Consider the following 14,027-nt stretch of genomic DNA (forward strand, 5'->3'; position numbering starts at 1 on the left):
CCAGTCCATGGCTGATTGGCTTAGTTGCTTTGAGCCTATAGGAAGGCAGAAATTACACCACATGGTAGCATGTGGCTGAGTAAAATCGCTCACTTCATGGTCAGTCAGAGAGGATGACTGAAATTACAGTCCTATGGTCCCCTCAAAGGCACACTACCCAATGACCTAACATCCTCCCTCTGGGTTACACCTTTCAAAGGTCCCATCATCTCCCCATAGCACCAACGTGAGGACCAAGCCTTTGACCCATAGGCCTTTAGGGGAATATCCGAACTGAAGCACCATTCCCAGTAAGGACATTTGGGAGACACGCATCTGTGCAGCTGAGTATGGACTTCCGGATAGAGATGTAAACCGTAAGAAAATAATTCAAGTCTGTCGGGACCATAGATCTGACCCCAAAGCATTGGTGCATAAATGAGCACCAACCTACTTTTGCAATATTTTCATCTATGTTGACAATCTTTAAAGAATTCTGTATAAGGAAGCTGGGATTATTTTCTCTCATTACACCAAATCCAGAAATAGCCCATGACCAATGATCCATTACAGCTGCCAATAGAAGTAAATCTACTTGAAACTTTGCAACAGGCTCAATACACAGCCTTGCCCATGGAAACGCACGTCGCAGTAATCAGTATTCCTCTGCAGGCCCGGACCTGGTGGATAATTACAATTAAGCTTCAATGGATTAGCTGCCAGAAGGACAGTAGAGAGTGAAAGGTACATTTCAGCTCTACTCTTTTCTTTTGCAGCAAATTTGGGCATGCGGGTTGTTCTTGGTTTTGTTTTTGTTTTTCCCCTCCTCCACAAAGAAACAAAAAAAAAGTTATTTCCAATTAATTTAGAAGCACATCAAAATGACTGCAGGTTGTGCTGAGTGGCAGGCTGAGTGAGGTTCAGAGTGACTCTTCCTTCAGCATGTTGGCAATCTAAGGGTCACTCACATTACTTCCAGAGCCTCTGGTTTACATTTCTCAATTAGGAGATAATCAGTGTGTCATTATGAGTAAAAATTGTTGGGATGACCTTTTGGCCGTCTATTTTAACCAGCAAATCTGTGGGGAGGCTTTGATGGGACGCATGACAGGGAAACAAGGCAAGTTATACCGGTGATAAATAAGGACAATTATCACACTTATTATCTGATAAATAATTTATTGTGATTTGCCATTAATCCATCTCACACCACCTCCTGCATGAAAACACACCCCGAAGAGAGACTTCTTCAGTGTTTCCTGTGACATGTCAGAAACTCGTGTCTGCAAAGCACAAAGGAGGCATTTACCTGGAATAGAAAGAGCTGTCATTGCACACTGGATCATTTTAATCAATGCAGATAAATTATGCCCCTTATAAATGGTAAATCAGTACCTCTCGCTGACTTTAAAAGGGAAATCTTCAAGAAGCCAGTTGAGAGAGAAGTCATCGCCCAACACTTAGGAGTCTGCTCTGTTTCGGATCCTGTCATCAATTCTTGCTAAACTCTCAGTCCATGCATTTAGTCAACACCTGAAGCACGTTACTAAATACAGAGGGTATCTCCTTCTACAGGAGGGTAATTAAGTTCTTTACAAAACACCAGAAATTGTACTGGTGAGGACTGGTTGAACTTGTAAAACTGACTCTACGTGTTGGAGAACCATGACAAATGCAGCTTCTTGGAACTCTCTGGGTAGCTGTGATAAGCACACGTGTGTAGTGTGTTCCGCTCCAGACACAAGAGTCATATCATACTTCTGATTTCTACTGCTGATTACTTGAATGTTATTGGCAATACTATTTTCCCTTTTGTACATTCTAGGAGAGACACTATCTCTCTTTCTTATAATTTTTGTTCTTTTCCAAAAGTAGAGTTTAAGCAAAATAATTTGACTTTCTATTGTCTCTTATGCTAAAGATTGATTTTGCTGTCTGGCTTCTTTTCATCTTGCCATCTGTGGTCATTGTTTTGCTTTTCTGTACTCAGATATCCTACCAATAAGCCTGCCCCCTCATTTCATGGGCTCCCAGGAACACTTTGAGGGCAGAAATCCATGTATTGCTATCAGAAAACGCAAGCTGAAATTACCTATTGTGGTCTTCCCTGCAAGGAAAGAATACTTTCAAAGTGCCGTTGAGAATGTGATTATACACAGTGAGAGCTATGTGACTTCCTCAGAGCCAGGAAACTCTTCCTTCCCAAATTCCTCCAGCTACAATGGGAGCCTGTTTAAATTTGCTTTCAGGATATAGAGGTCAACTGGTCCCTTTTATTCCGCAGATGGGCAGATGCAAGTGAGGAACAGGTACTGCAGTGTCTCCTCCATCAGTATTTGCTCAATAACATGGAGCAGGGAAATGGCTTGTTGACCAGTGCTCCTCACTCAGTGTGCCTGTCCGCTGTTGTCACTGTGAGTAATACTTGACCAAACCAGCTACGAAGAAGGTGTGTTTAAGCTCATGTTTTTTCAGGGCTGTGTTATTCAGGGCTCTCTAGAAGAAGGAACCCAGTGGGAAGAACAAAAGAATGCATTATGTCCATTTAAATGAAAATATCAACATCTTCCTCATACCTGAGAGGCTGAGAACCTACTAGTGGACTGAATAAGTACTCATCAGTCAGAGTAGTCCCACAGTGCTGGCTCACAATGGGGAGCCCCACATCCTAGTACTTTCTCAATCCCAATCTGGAGCTGAAAAGCCTGGAGAGTTCCTGCAGAGCTGCTGGTCCTTAGTCCACAACAGAAACCTGAAGGAACTGGTCCTGATATCAGCAAAGGAATTCCCAGCAACAGCAGCAGTAACAGAGTAAACCAACCAGGTGGCAGGAACAAGCACAACGCAAGGAAGAACCTCCCTTGGGCCACACTCTTTTCTCTCTAGGCTCCAAGGAGAAGGTGCCACCCACAATCAGGGTGGGTCCTTCCACATCCGCTATGCAACCAAGACAGTCCTTCTGTGGAGGCCTGAGACTCAGGTGATTTTAATTTGTGGCAAGTAGACATTAAAACCAACCATAACTAGAGATTTCAATCCATGGTCACTTAGCCCTGTGATCACTGGGGGCCAGTGGTAAAGCAGGGCATCATGGCCGAGAATGGATAGCAGAACACAGCTGCTCACCTCACAGTGGCCAGGAAACGGAGATGAACAGAAGGGACCCTCATACAGCTAGGCCCCACCTCCTAACAACCCATTCAGCTATGAATTCCTCAATGAATGAGTCCACTGAGTGGTCACAGCCTTTGTGAGTCAATCCCCATGCAACAATGGAATCATTAGATGAGGACCAAGTTTTCAACGCATAGGCCCTGTGAGGGACATTTCAAATCCAAACCATACCACTCACAGTCAGAAAATCTTTTATCCATTATGAGGAGATAAGCTGGGATCAATATCATAGCCCACAGCTAACACAGCACTGAGAGACTACAGCCCCACATATTTTGTGGAACACAGCTACAGAATGGAGAACGATGAATGCCCTCTGTGTAATTTTTAAGTGATGGGTAGAATCCTAAAGCAAGGTTTACCTATGGACCATTTCTACTACATCCTATGTAAGGCCCAGGACGTCTTAGTGAAGAACCATAAGAACTGTTCAAGAAAACTCATGAAGTCAGGGCAGCTGGAAGTCTGTGACAATGTACCAGTCAACAGTTTAATGTCATTATCATGAGAATTCAGGAAGAGGAAAAAAAATCTCTTCTTTCTCCTGGGTCCCTCCACACCACATCTATCTGTGACTATAGTATGGTCAGACCACACCAATATAGTCCTGAAATGAGAAAGAAGCAAAATTTCATATGCATTTCATTCAAGTATGTCCCTCTTTTTCAAAGATAATTCTCCTTGAAACCCATGATCCAGCTCTCCCCTCCCAGGAGCTCCATGGGATTCTGGTAAGGAACACCAGACTAACCAGGTTTAACAGAATGCAGAAGCACAAGCCTTCACCTTGAAGCAAATCCAGGATGGCCCTTCTGCCAAGATGGGGCCTTCCAGCCTTCCCAGCAAGAAAAAAGCTTACAACTCACAGAATTCCAGATACCCTTGGGGGTCTTGCCACTTAGCACCTGTGCTTTGGATCTAAGCAAACATAGAACCAGAAGAGAGGGGACAAATGACCAGTGAATCTCTCAGGCATCCATCCACAAATCCGAGGAGCCAAGGGAAATAAGCAGGAAAGCCTTGAAGTGATGCTACCAGAGAGGGAATTATGAGCTGGTTGGCATCAGGGAAGCTGTTGGGATAAATCAAGTGAGTGAAACGTCAATACTGAGGAATGCAATCTGTGAAGAAAGGACAAAGGGTGGGGAAGGAGGGCTTGCGCTATAGATCAAGGAGAGTGGGACTCGCAAGGAAATACAGATGGATGATAAAGGAAGTGGCAGTGTTGACGCTTTATGAGCTAAGGTAGAAGAAATATATGAAATAAAGGGGAATTAGCAGCAGGTGTCCTCCATGCACTACTAAATCAGGATGAACTCACTGATAAATTACCATATGGGGGGAAAAACAGATACCATGTCCCCATAAATAAATAAAATGGATCATGCAGTATAAATCTCAGCGCCCGTGTCTCACCTCCCTCTGCTGCTCCCGCTGAAATGGCCTGAGGATCCTGGAGTTCCCCTCCATCTTTTCCTCCTTCTGACTCTCAAATAAGTGTGGTTGCAAGGACTACTGCTTAATTTCTTGATGTTGAGTGAATGACCAATATTCTTGGCTTGGGTCCCTCAGGTCCCAGAGGCAGACTCTGGCCTCTCTGGGGTTTAAATATAAATAAATAAACATATAAACAAACCAAACATAACTAAATGCTAAGTGACAAGATCACAAAACTCTGCTACTTGAGATTTCAATTACTGGGACATTGTTTAAGGGATAATCAAAAGGAGCAAACTGCGGGTCATGCAGGGATTTTTAGAGCAGCCTTGCTCTTAGTGCCTTGTTTCATAAAGTGGAAAGGGCAGATAGAGGTGAGGTAATTTGGGCCTGCTCACGACTCATAAGGAAAAAACAATCAGGAATCTCGAGGTGAAGGGCACTTGGGAGCATGACCTGATTCCATTTGTTATGCTTGACTTGTACGACTTCTCATAGATACACAAAATAGGAAAAAGGTGAAGCCATAAGAGGGATTTCTACCCTGAAAGTTAAAACTCACAAGGGACAAATCATCGGTGCAAAATTACACTGTGAAATGTCATTCTCTAAAGGGCTTAAACAAGAAGTGTGATAAATGTTATTACTCTGCAGTGCCATAAGGGTGCTGAGGACTCAATCACTGCTCCGATTTTGCCCAACAAGTGCAAGAAGGCAGTTAGAGGAAAACAGACCCTGCTCCAAAGAGCTTTCAAGGCCAAAGGCTGTGGAGGAGAAGCAAAATGGGAAAGCCACTAATATGGCCATCAAATGCACATATAACTTGGATTCTTCACAGCTTTGTGGCCTCTGGGTTTAAAAGCACCATAAGGTCAGGGTGAGCAAAGAACAAATAAAGTTGAAGGTCAAAAAGGTCCAGAGGAATGCAGACAGGGACCAAAGGAAAGCAGCCCACAGCAGTCCTTAAGACCAGCTTCTTTAAAGAGGCTCAGCCAACAGTTGCAAGACCCTGGTAAAGTCCTCCAGACCCAGCAAGTATGTCTACGCCTGGAGAACAGCTGCGCTGCTAATCTGGGATACAGATCAAAGACTATCCAAATAGCTAGAAATCAACATCCAGGGTGGGGGGACGTGATCATAGAAACTTTATAAAGTCTCTGTGCATGCGTGCATGTGTTCAATACTATCAAGAGACAGACTTTAGTGAGTGAAAGTGTTATCTGAGCATGTTTTTTCATACCTCTGTTTTCAACCTGGGAAATGGGTTGGTGTCAGGATACATGACCCAAGTATCATCAAGGTTTCTCAAGTTAGTCACCCACAGAAAGTTTTTCAAGAACGGAAATAAACTGTGTGCCATTAAAGAGAAGGCAGAAAGAGTCAGAACCCCAGAAAGGCTTTGCATCCCAAACTCTCGTTGGTGCTTGAACACCTAGCTACAAACAAGGCTCTGCCCAAGTGCTCTCAATAAATCAGAGTTACCTCCAAGGGCAAGGCAGAAGAGCCGGACTCAGACTGGGATTCCTCAACATGGATGGCAAAAGTCCATTCTCACATGGCTCTATAACATACTAGTGTATTTTTAAAAGGGAAATTTTTAGTATAATTTTATAAATTATAAAATTTATAGTATGGCCTCATTTTCTTTTTAAAAAGCACACACTGTAAATTCATATTTTTATGAGCATAGAAAAATACCTGAAGTGATACAGCAAAAACTTTAACTCTTTACTCAGGTGAAAACAAGGACCAGCAGAGGACTTTTATTTTTGCTTGAGTCATTCCTGTGTTTTTTATAATAACTGTACTGTTTTTATAACTTTCATAATAACTGCCTTATTTTTATAACTTTAGTATTCTCAGAATTCAACCTTGGGCCTCCCTCGCTGACTTTTACAGTTGCTTGTTAAAATAACATTTGTCTGTTCAACCTCCATGAAATCTCTTAAGGTCAAGAATTTACCCTCTCTGTGAAACAGAGAACGACTGGGTTGATGATTGGGGTTAAGGAAGCAAAAAAAAAAAAAGTAAAGAAAAGAAAAAGAAACAGGACGTCTATATATAATGCCTTGCCTGGATCTTGAGACAAAGAAAATTATATTTTATTGTGATTGCAGGGTGTTATTCAGATAATTGACAATTTTTGATGTGTCTATAGATTTAATGGTATCATTCATTTAATTTGCTGATTTTGATATTACACTGTGGTTGTGTTAGAAAATAACTTAATGCTTAGAATACTTCAAGTATTTATGTATAAAGGGATATGTATGTTTCTTAATACAGGTCAGAAAATAACGTTTAAATATAGATGCACACACAAAGAGAAAAAGGAAGCAAATGGGATTAAATTTAGGGTGGAAATTATACCAGAATTGTTTGGTCTGTTCTTGCAATTGGTAAGTCTGACATTATCCAGAGATAAAGTTCTGGGAAGTCAGGGAACAGGCAGCAGGGTACGGAGAGCACCTCGTCTTTCACGACTCTCCCGAAAGGAAGCAGATCTCTATTTTGTTTGTTGAGCTGGTTTCATGTATTTGCATAGTTTGAGCTTGTTAATAAAACCTGACATATATTCAAAGAGCTGAGTTCAGAACAATATTTTGTGTATGGTGTATGTATTCATGGGGGTTGCGAGTGTGTGTGTGTGTGTGTGTGTGTGTGTGTGTGTGTGTGTGTGTGTATTGCATATGTCTATGAACATGTGGAAGCTAGAGGTTAACATCAGGTTTAGTTGCTCAATCTTTCTCCACCGTGTTTATTGAGACAGGGTCTCTCACCAAGACCTGGATTCCCCAATTCAAGTAGACCAGCTGGCCAGCAAGCCCAGGAATGCACCTGTCTCCACCTCCTCAGGACCATGGGTGCTCACCTCTGATGTGGATGTAGAGGATGCAAACCTCATGGTGTGGCAAGCACTTTTTGTGTGTTTTTTTGTTTTTATTTTTTGAGATGGGGTTTTTCGGTGTAGCCCTGGCTGTCCTGGAACTCTCTCTGCAGACCAGGTTGGCCTCAGACTCAAAGATCCACCTGTCTCTGTTTCCCAAGTGCTGGGATTAAAGGTGCATGCCACCGTGCCCAGCCAAGTTCTGTCCTCAGCCCTGCTCAAAATTAAGACTAACTCAAAGAAATTTCATGGATGAATAAATCTTGAGAGTCACTAAGATTATTCTAACCCACTGGTGGTGGGAAGGTTTAGGAATTGTGGATGGTCATAGAGTAAATCTATGATCAAGATAGAAGCTGAGTTTACTAGTAGCTCATTCAGTATGATTTTTTAAGTCAGAATTTTGTGATGCAGTAGCTCTCCTGCAGTGGAAAATTGCCCCTGGGAAACTACAAGAGTTCATCAAAGGCAGAGGGTCAGAGTCCTCTGTCGGCTCTGGTGAGACGCTGGTCATATCGCTATGCACCCCATAAATCACAAATAATAATATCCTGAGGCATTCTCTCCCATATTAAAAGATAAGAACTCTGTTTTTGTTTCCAGAACCATTGCTCTCTTCCCCTGCTTCACACGGCTCATGTAATTCAGAAGATAGACTTCATTCAAAGAATGAAAAATAGGTGAGTCTGAGTCCCGGTGCTTCTCTCCATCAATTCAGCAAGCTGCAGAACGTTATCTGCCTTGTAAGTAGCCCGGCTCCTCCAACAAGATGAATCTCTTTCCTCCAACCCGTTTCTTCCTGGGGTTTCACCACCAACCGAGTCGGCACTACCAGGAGAAAAGTTTGTGCTGCGGCAGGAAGCCCAGACGTGAACTTTACAGAATGCAGGCAGACCTCATCTTTGAAGAAGAACAACACTGGGCTGCAGGCAGTAATGCTGTGGTCAGCCCAGCTTGTGCCTTAGAGAAGTAGGAAGAGAGGATGCACACATGCAAATACTATCCAGGGCAAGGGAAACTACAAAGACTGCCTGCAGACCTGCATCTCCAGCGACTGGTCCCTTCATCCCAGATCATCCCACCTTCCCTGAGCTTTGGATCCATACCTGGCATTCACCCCAAGTGAAGAGCAGTGGCTAAGCAGCCTAAAGGCTGGCACGTCAAAAGGCCTTGAGAAGGAATTAAAAATGAAACCATGGTGTGATACAACATTCCCCACAATTGGTTTTACAGCCAGAGGGAATCAAGTGAGTGTGTCACGGAGGTAGCTGCACCCACACATTCATGCAGCATTGTTCACAACAGCCAGTTTGTAAGATTAGGTGACGTATTTGTCAACAGATGAAATGAAAAAAAAAATTGGCATATTCACACAATGAAATATTATTCAGCCTTGAAATGAAAAAAGAAAATCTGTTAACAGAGATAGTGTGGATGAACCCAGAGGATGTTATGCGAGGTACAGAAGGCAAATAGCATGTGGGTCTGCTAATGGCGAGCAGAACGAAGAGATGGTCAAGAGTACAAATTTTCAGTTACGTCAGTAGAATAAATTTAGAGGGTCTGCTGTAGTACCTAGTAAGCCATAGTTAGTCAGAATAGATTGAATTTTTAAGGTTTTATTTTTAACTATGTGTATATGGGAGGGAGTGTTTGTGCATTTGAGTACAGGTGCCTGCAGAAAGGGCACCAGATCCCCGGGAGTGGAATTACAGCTGAGTCCTCCGCAAAAGCAGTGCACACTCTGAGCCATATCTCCAGCCCCATCACAGTCTTTAAGCACAGTTTTAATTGACAGGTAGTAAGTGTACATATTTCTGCAGCACAGTGTCACTTTCAATACATGAAAATACTGTGTCATGATCAGAACAAGGTGACTGGCAGATCTGTTACCTCAGCTACTTACCATTTGTGTTAGAATACGCAAAATCCTCTCTACTGGCTATATTGAAACAGTCAACCAATTGCTGCCACCAACAGTGTCCTACTGATCCAGAATGTAGAAAGTCGTTCCTCACACCCAGCTGTACCTCTGTAGCCACTAACCATCTGTTCTCCATCCCTTTCTTCCCTTGATCCTTCCCAAGATCCAACAACTATCGTACTCCATGTTTTTTGGAGATCAGCTTTTTAGCTCCCATGTATGAGAGCAGATAGTGCCTTCGTCAGCCTGGCTTACCTCACTTAACCTAATATCCTCAAAGTCCACTCATGTTACCACACATAACAGAATTTCACTCTTTTGTGGCTAAAAAATACACCATTGAGTATTATACCACAAATGCTTTATCCATTCACCCAGTGATGGACATCTGGATCCGTTCCATTTCCTGGCTACTATGAGCAGTACTGCAATAAACTTGGGAGTGTGGGGATCCCTTTGACATACTGACTTCAATTCCTAGGGTCTATAGGAGGAAGCTTGCTAAATCACCTAGACATTCTGCCTCTAGTGTTTTCAGGAGCCACCGTTCTCTCCTGTAACCACTAACTCATTTACATTCCCAGTGCATGGGAGCTCCCTGGACTCCAGACCCCAGCCCAGATTGATGGTTTTTGTGGTTTTTTTCATAACCATTCTGACTATGGGATAGCTCATTGAGGGTTTTTTTTTATTTGCTCTTCTCCGGTGATTAGTGAAGTTAAACATCTTTCCATGGAAATTGTTCATATGTCTATATTTTGGGAAATGTCCATTTGGATCATTTTCCCATCTCCTAATCAGATTATTTGGTTCCATTGCTCTTATTGTTATGCTGTTGATCTGGTTCCTTAAAGGTTCTGGAAATCAATCTTGGCCAAATGAATGGCCCTGGAATGTCTCCTGTTCGGTAGGCTGCCCCTCCCTCTGGAGACTGTTTCCTTTGTAACTCAGAATTTCAGTTTGATGGAATCCTATTTGTTGGTTTTCTTGGGTTGTCTACAATTTGGGGGGGTCATAGTCCAAAAAGCTTTTTCCCAGACCAATGTTCAGAAGAGTTTTCTAGTCATTAGCTAGTTTAGGGGTCTCATACTTTAGTCTTTATCATTTTCTTGTGTAGGTTGGGATGAACATCTGATATGCTTTCTTTCCTCTTCATATGTGAGTGTCCAATTACCTCAGCACTCCTTAATGATGAGACTGTCCTTCCCTGGGAGATTTTCCTGCCAACACTGGCAAAGATCAGTTGGAGAGCAATATGTAGACTTATTCCTGGGTTCTGTGGTCTATCCCATTGGCCCATGTATCAGGATTTCTGTCAGAACCTTGCTGTTTCAGTCACAACTTTATAGTATTTCTTTAATTTCAACATTATAATGCCTTATTCCTTTTGTTCAGGACTGCTTTGGCTGTTGGGGAGACTTTTGTGATTTGTGTATATATTCTCAAAAATTGTTAAAATAGTGGATTTTAAAGGTTTTATACACAAAAAAGCCATATAGTGTATATATGAACAGACTTAATTTAGCCATTCCACATGTGGAGAGAGAGAGAGAGAGAGAGAGAGAGAGAGAGAGAGAGAGAGAGCAGGACAGAGAGTATATGATTCAGCAAGCTCCTTGGCAAACAGACCTAGAGAAACTGAACTCAATACATCAAAGAGATATATACACTCCCATGTTTACTACAGTCCTGTTCACAGTACCCAAGAAATGCTATCTACCCAGATGTTCATCACTGGATAGATTTTAAAATGTGATATATGTTATACATATACAAATCCATTTAAAAACAACATTTATACATGACAAGTATATTCAAATTTTCAATTAAATTTTCCAAACTAAAATAAAAATAAGAAAGTGATCAAGTATGAAATCATTCTTTGAGGCCTCTGGGCTATACTTCAGGCCTCACATAACTGCATACCTATGGTATATAGAACCCCAGACTCCAACTCTAACTGGACTGTAGAGTGTGGGGGGAATTCTGCTTTGCTTTTACCACTTTGCTTCTGTTCAAACAGGGCCCCAGTCCCTGAAGAGCTCTCCAAAGTGAAGACCATGGTGTGTTTGGACCACATCACGCCAGCTTACCACTATGTTCCAGTTACCTGAAATATGCTAGGTGCCCAGGAAGTCTATGAAGCGAGTGCTTAAACTTCCCCACAGTGAAGTCTGTTGTGTTGTTTCTGCTGGAAGCTGCCCGAGTCACACCATGTCACCCTTGTGACAACACATCACTGGGCACAATTGACACTTCCACTGACTAGAACCATCTCTGTCACAGTGATGCCACATCCCAACAGGCAGAAAGGTATCTGCCTGGGCCCTGGGCATCGCCAGGAGCACCACTGGAGGTCCATAGCTGGGTTTCTCCATATTTTCTACCTTTCTTTGTCTGAGAAGTATAAAACTGCATAGACGAAGTTGGGAACTATAGATATAAAAACCACATAGACTGAGCTGGAAATATAGGTATAGAAACTGCATAGATGGAGCTGGGAACACTACATCTCAGTGAATAAGAGTGTTTGCTGTGCAAGCATGCATGCTGAGTATGAAACCCTACCATCCACATACAAGCCAGGTATAGCCACATATGCTTGCAACACAAGTACTTGGGAAGGGAGGCGACACAGACGGACAGAGTTCCAGGAGTTCAGTGGCCAGCCAGCCTAGCTGAAACAACAAGCTTCAGGTACAGTGAGAGATCCAGCCTCAAGAGAAGGATGGGGGAGTTACAGAAAGACACTGAAGCCTCCTCTGCATTTACATAAACAGGTACATACACCCATAAATACACACACACACACACACACACACACACACACACACAGAGTTAGCCTGAGAAATACTGCCAGGACTCTGCCATAACATCCCACTGAATGTGATAACCCTAGTACTTCAGTTTTAATTCCCGATTCTCCTTCTGAGACCTGGGAAGAGACCACAGGCAGGGTTCCGGATGGCGTGACACCCAGGCCAAGAACTCAGAAGTTGAAAGGTCAGGCTTGTCATCTACCTCCTTTTTTTCCACTGGAATGAGATCTCCTCCTGGGATTTCCTGGATCCTTTACACAAACAAACCTTCAGAAGCCCTCTTCCCTTCCCACGCCTCTAGTTTGGAGCCTGGGACAGACAGACATTAGCCCCAGGAAAGGAGATGGGTTAGACTCTCACTGGGAGAACTTCAGCTACCTTTACAATTGAGTTCAAGACTGTGTGGTGTTCCGTCTGTGGAGAATCACAGGTTATCACTGCGGGATGGACCACTGGGCATTGCTACCATTGTTTAAAAGATTGTCATTTCCAATCCTGTCCCAGAAAGCCTGGGCTATGATGTACAGCCACATATCCTTCATCTCCTTTCCCAGATGAAGCCCAAAAGCAATCATTTTATGTCTAACTGGACTTGGAAATCAATGCAAAAGGTTCTCGTGTTTATGGACCAGTCTTGTCCTTGAAAAAGAAGAAAAACACAGATACCATAGAGAAGGTCATGCCAAAACAGAGGCAGAGATGGGAGTCACAGGACCACACCTGAGAACCACCTGCAGGCCCCAGAAGCTGAGAAAGGCAAAGAGAAACCTGCCCATGGTTCTTCAGAAGGGAGTACAGCCCACAGGCCCCTTGCTGTCGGGATTCTCCTCTCTGGACTGAGAGGGTAAATTTCTACAGCTTTAAGCCACCAACCCTGAGGTCATTTGTCACAGCAGCAGCTAACACAAAGGTTTTCTGTGGTTTTGAAGCAGCCTTGTCTTTAACTCATTCCTAACCCCAGCGTTCTACTTCCCATTGTCCGAGAGATGAAAGGGAATAGTTTGCACCTGTTGAGTGAGCTCGCCCAGGCCCAGTCACTAATACCTATCCCCTCAGCTAATGCTTACAACATAAAGGGACATCAGCAGACACAATTTTGTCAGTGAAGATCTGGTGTTTGCTCAGAACCACATAAAAAGTAAATGTTTGAGATAGAATCCGATTCTGCATTCTATATTCTTTCTTCTAAACTGCAGCCACATAGAAACGATGACTCTTTTTGGTCCTTTAATTTCTGAAAGGGGAAAGAGAAAAAAAAATCTAGCCGGGAGGTGGTGGTGGCACACACCATTAATCCCAGCACTCAGGAGGCAGAGGCAGGTGGATCTCAATGAGTTCGAGGCCAGCCTGGGCTACCCAGTGAGTTCCATGAAAGGCACAAACTACACAGAGAAACCTGTCTCGAAAAACCAAAAAACAAAAATTAAAACAATCCTTTCATGATTCCATTTCCACAGTAAATTAGAGTCTGTCCCAGGTAGAATATTTAGTTTAATCAGGGCCAGAAGTTGCCCGTGACTTGTCATTTGGGGAGTGAGGAGATGAAGTGCCATAGAACCTCTGGCTGACATTACCTAAGGGTCATCTGGGCCACGTGAATCCTGGTCTCCTCATTCCCCTGGAAGTGGCCGACTGAGGTGAAATGCACTCTCGTGAGAAGCTGCTTGTCTAGCTCAGGAGTTCTCTCCCACCGAGTCGAAGTGGGCTCCATTTCCTCCTTGGCAGCCGTGTGGAACAACTCCGCACTCTTCCCTACAACAGCCTTGGAACACAGAGAAGAACAGAAATTGCTCTTTGGTCACTAAAT

The sequence above is a fragment of the Onychomys torridus genome, chromosome 6, assembly GCF_903995425.1.
Source record: "Onychomys torridus chromosome 6, mOncTor1.1, whole genome shotgun sequence".
Classification (NCBI taxonomy): domain Eukaryota; kingdom Metazoa; phylum Chordata; class Mammalia; order Rodentia; family Cricetidae; genus Onychomys; species Onychomys torridus.